This window comes from Lissotriton vulgaris, unplaced genomic scaffold (assembly GCF_964263255.1).
Source record: "Lissotriton vulgaris unplaced genomic scaffold, aLisVul1.2 SCAFFOLD_9496, whole genome shotgun sequence".
Lineage (NCBI taxonomy): Eukaryota > Metazoa > Chordata > Amphibia > Caudata > Salamandridae > Lissotriton > Lissotriton vulgaris.
Window position 1 is genome coordinate 44,894 of NW_028250584.1, and position 5,418 is coordinate 50,311.

The 5,418-nt window shown below is 45.8% G+C and overlaps 1 long non-coding RNA gene across 1 annotated transcript; it reads right to left on the reverse strand.

Moving 5' to 3' along the window:
* Window positions 1–2,171: 2,171 nt before the first annotated feature.
* On the reverse strand, window positions 2,172–5,198 carry LOC147663189 (uncharacterized). The gene is made up of 3 exons (XR_015305413.1): window positions 5,100–5,198; window positions 4,220–4,345; window positions 2,172–2,424 (listed from the first exon to the last, which is right to left on the reverse strand). It is a non-coding gene; the product is annotated as an uncharacterized LOC147663189 (long non-coding RNA).
* Between the last annotated feature and the right edge of the window lie 220 nt (window positions 5,199–5,418).

The window sequence follows — 5,418 nt, forward strand, 5'->3', positions numbered from 1 at the left end:
GTTTTCTGCTAGGCCTCGTTTTTTGGGTGGGAGCACTGCTAGGAAGATCTATTTTTGTTCTAAAACACAGTTTACAGTACACCTAGCTTGAGGGGCAAGATCCGCTACATTAATTTGCCCATACTTACTTATCCTTCAAAAGGTGACTCAGAGTACGCACTTTCAAAAACATTGTACTGTCTGTCTACTAGGAAAAACAAATTGTGACTTTTTGCACTCCACAGCCTACATACCTTATATTTATTTATCAGTGGTGTTGTAATATTATATCACTTCCTGTTTTTCGTTGAATAATTACAGGCCGGGTTTCAGTCTCTGCAATGGGGAAAAAAGGATGGAGTCAGGCTTCACAGTAGCGAGCCACAATTCAGCATCAGGCAGGCAGTGGACAGGGTGTCTTCTGGTGACCAACATCGGTGGACGAAGCGTCGGCTGCAATGGAGGAGTGCCGCTAATAGGAGGATTTTTTTTCTGCGGGCAACTTACTTACCACTTCCAACAGGACCACTACAACCACATAGATACAGTATCCCTTGCCTTTTTCTCTGACTGTGACTGCATTTCTTTGCTCTCTCTCGGCTTCTACATTGATCCCTTAACACATCACTTAGTCCACTCCACTATCTGCACCACACATAGTCATTTGTAAGTGCTCCTACGTAATTCGCAAGTCGCAGCACGCCCCAGGCCGTAGAGGACTGGGATGGCCCCAATGATGAAGCATGTCACCAAGGGGCAACCCTGGTGAGTGAGGGGACACCTAGAAAAAAAGCAATTTCTCCTTTTCTATCTACTATACCTTCTGTCAGGTTACGCAGCCCCTAAGCGCCTACCGTACTATGAAACTACATTTCCCATGAGTAGGCGGGAGACTTGCAGACTATTTAGTGAGACTATATGAGAGTACCCTTGTATGTTAGGACATCACTTCACTGATCCCTGTCTTGTCTTCTCTTACAGGTATCCTTTCCCTGCTGACCCTACCTTTACCCATCCCACATTTTTTATTTTAGTTTGTTATTTTTCTCCCTCGCCTAATGCCTCGAACACCCTGTGTTTACACTTCTGGGTGTTGGTGACATTTGGAGGTGGAACCATATTTGCATCGACTGGATCACGGGGAGTAAACGTGACACCTTCCAGACCAACCCCATTGAGTGTTGTTGTGAATGGATTTATAGTGACCAGCAAGGCTCTCGGGTATCTGGCTACAGAGACCTTATGTTGAATATAGTTATCAATAATTCCACACAGGCCCTGTACTGTCGCATTCTTTCTTTCCACAGTTGTCGATGATATATTCTTACTCTGCTTGACAAAGAACCATTGCTAATGTGAAAGAACTTCAACCGAATTAGTAGTTATACTTTACCATTTGTTAGGCTACAATGTGGCACTGCTCTACTGTACTTCTGTCACCTGCTATATTCTCAGTTGTACCGTTGAATTGCTCAGGAGGACAAACCAGATTTCATTTTCTTTTTTTTCATAGGCATGCAACTGCCACTGTGTCACACCACTACTACCACCGCTATGAGGAAATTTTATCCGACCAAGATTGCCAACGTTATTCGGTGTTTCCCGTGGAGCCAGCCCTGGGCCTAGCCCTACTTTCAAACACAAATTACAGGTAAGATAAGCGTTTGGTGGTTTGGGGGTATAATGGAGTATTAGTACGAGAGACGAGAGCCTGAAGGTAGTACTACTAAAGTCCTAGGACTCTTGGATTCACTTCACTTAGTCTGTGAGAGGCACTTAGTGTTGAAAACATTTGGGCATTTACACTTAAAGGAAGAAAATGGAACTAAACTTTCAGGAAAACAGTCAACGTTAAACCCCCACCCACCAGGCAAGCAGTAAAAAACAGGTATGCTCAGATAAAGTTTGAAAAAGTATATTTATATCCCTAACAAAATAATCTCCCGCAAGACCCTCCCTAACCCCAACGATTGTCCTTCAAAAGTCCCCAAAAACCCAACTCCCAATTCCCACCCCCCAAAAGTCTCTAAAAAAGGGGCAAGGGACACTATGGGTGGATGCTGTTCACTTTTTGGGCCAGGGCATCATGCTCCTCGCGGAGCAAGGCGAGCTCCTGCTGAAGGCGGGACACCATCAGGGTGGTGCGGCGCAGGCGTGCCTTCACTGCCTTGCAGGTGCAAGGCCTGTGAGAAGCAGCTGTTGGCCTTGCTGCTCGGGGGTGGCGTTTGCCTTTGGCAGCCCGGCTCAGTCTCGGTGGACCACTGTGCTGGGTCACGGTGGCAGCCGGTGAGGCCACGGAGGACGACGTTGTCGTTGTTGTCGACCGCACACTTTCCACGTCCTCCAGGGCCACCAGCCGCCGATATTCCGCAACAGTGGCCTCGATTCTCCGTTGCCGGGCCGCTCTAGCCAGCTCCTTCCTCCTTGTTCGTTTGGAAGGAGAACCTATATGAAGAAAGAAAGACATAGTCTGTAACCAATGCTCTTTAAGATTAACTCAATCATTCAGCAGAAATGTGTGCTGCAGTACAACTAGCAACTTGCAAGCGCATTACATAACTATTGAGGCCAGTATCTATCTAACCTCACACTTCTTCATCCTTGCTCTAACATTAGTGGGAGTTTAAGGAACAAATTCTATGAGCACTGTGGACTTCCATTGGAGTCGACTATGAAAGTACACCAGTCTTATTCTTCTTCTTGTCTCTTGTTTTGGAAAATTGGTACGTTATTTTCTGCAAGCCGGCATAATGCCAGCGCGGTAAACTTGCACCCGAGAAAAAGAGACGCACGCCATGAGGAGTGACCTAGACTTGCGTTGCCGTTGCGTTACTGTACCCGTCCAGTACATGCAGGTGGTGAATCTCTTACTTTTCTATTACGGGTGGCACTGAGAATACTCTGTTACAACTCAAGGGCTACTGCTTAATTAATTTAACTTTCACCCTACAGTGGAAATGAGTACTAGAAATGGAAAATTGAAGAAGATAAATAATCTGATTATCTATCACTTCACATGGGATGTTTTTGCTTATATATGGGATGACTTTAGGTGCTTTGCTTTTTATTGAGTGACAGGCAGTGATACATCCACACATGAATGACTGAGTACTACTAAACTTATTAAGAGAGGTAGGGAGTGGCCACCATAATAACCGGATCTATGCAGTGCTTGCAATACAAACTACTGCTACTATTTATGGTAGTATTTGGACAAAATTAAAAGTTCTTTTCCTTGCCTTTCCTACACTGGAACGGACGTGCGGGTGCAGTGTTAGTGTTACATGCTCTTCAAAGTTACACTTAGTTCATCCACTGACCGTCTACTCTCTCTAGATCATGGGTACTCACAAACTTTCTCTCAGGGGCTACATTTACAGTGTAGTTTGGGGCCGAGGGCCGCACTGGTGGGGGCGGAGTCAGAGGGGGCGGGGCTAAAGCAAAACGATAACTTGTGACCATGAGGTTGCACACAGGTCCCTGCAGCAGATGCCCTCATCCACTGAGCCACCAGACCCAGCATTTACATACATCTCTCTCCCTCCTGCTGTCCCTCCTGCCCTCCCTCCATCTCTCTCTCCCTCCTGCCCTCCCTCTCCCTCTGTCATCTCACTGTGTGTGTGTCTATCTGTGTCAGCCTTCAGCCCGGGTTGAGACCGCTTCCTCAACGCGCACACACAGACAACAACACCAAAGTACTTAACAGGTCTTTAAAAGACCATTAACATATTATTGAGGCTTTGTTTGTTTTAGCGCCCCTGCTTCTCCACCCTGACAATCACTGCTTGCCCGGCCCCACAGAGCAGAGGCTTAGTTCTATTTCACCTCTTTGTGGCCTTGCATCTCCACTCTGCTCTGTGGGGGCCGGGGGAGCAGTGATTGTCAGAGTGGAGATGCAGGGGCGCTAACAGGTGAAATACAAAAAAGCCTCTGCTCTGTGGGGGCCGGGGGAGCAGTGATTGTCTGCAAGGTCAGCGCACCGCCAACGAAGGCTTGCCGGGCCACCACCGGCCCGCGGGCCGTACTAGGAGTACCCCTGCTCTAGATACACATATGCTATCTAAGAGTCAGATAGTAGCATGATCCAGGTATATGGACACATACAGTTTCTGTGTCACCCACCCAGGCTGTTGTCCTTCCACCCATCATTGCTTCATCATTCACCCAGCCATGCATCTCATATTCTTGCCTTCCCAGCTAGTCTTCAATCTCAATAAGTAAGGAATATATAAGAGCTTACCTCTGGCCGCCACCACCGTCTCAACTCTCACATCCGGCGCCGCCGCCTCCTCCCCTGATGATGAATTGCCCTCCGCCTCCGTGTCGAGCACCACCACCACACTGGCCCCGCCACCAGATGTTCCACCTACAAAGTACATTTAAGAATCTTAGAATAAAGCACTCACTAGTCACTAGTATTTGGTCTAGGAATGAAGACATGTGAAAACAATGTAATTTGTGACTGTCTACGTTAAAGTTAAAAAAAATGTCCCTTTTTCCAGGGAAGGTTGTCTTGCTGCACTTTTTGGCACAACTGATGAAGGCTGATTTTTTAACACGCACCATTTTTCTCCACACAGACAGAAGATGGACTTCTAACAACAAGATCAAGTTGAAACCAGGTGAGAGCTCGGCTCGACCACAAGAAATGTCTTCAATTAATCGTCAGCACTAACCACTTTTCCATTATCAGTTAAACGTTTAGTTTTATTATGACTTCATTTTAATAAATGTGTTTACTTTTAATAAAGCTTTTAAATTTAAATACAATCTGTGTTTTTTGGTCCTCCAGACTAGAGTGACTGAACGAAAGGTTTTGCAATTTTTGCAAGCATGAGTCCAGATAGAACACTTCAAAAGACATTATGGACAATCCCAGAGGACTGCACTAAGTTGATAGAGCTATTGCTGACTAGAATCATGGGAGTTTCGCCAACCGTGCAATCTTAGTTAGCTACACAGACAGACTAATAAGAATAATCTAGTAATACCACAGGGAGTCATAGTAGAGGCAGGATAAGAATTTAGATACAGTCTACAAGAAGAGCAAAGACAATTTTGAAAAAATTCAAATGAGGAACGCTAGGAAAAATAGGTACTAGTCTAAAATGAAAACTTACTGGGGCCAGCAGAGGAGCCCTCGCCTGCCCGATCCTGGCCCTGTTGATGAACAGCATCCGCCGCCTGCTGCTCCTGTGTCCTCCTCTCGCCCCTGGGGGGAGCTGACGTACAACATGAAAGAAAGAACAGAAAACATGGATGATTGTTGCTTGTCAATGTCAACCAAATCAAACATTTCAAAAGAACAATAACAAAATATTTCCGCGAAATTATATTGATTATGGTTACTTTTTATTTATTTGCGGACCTGTGACTTCGAAAGTCACGTAACTCACTAAACAAAGTACTGAAACGTTCACCTAGGACTGGCAGGCAGCA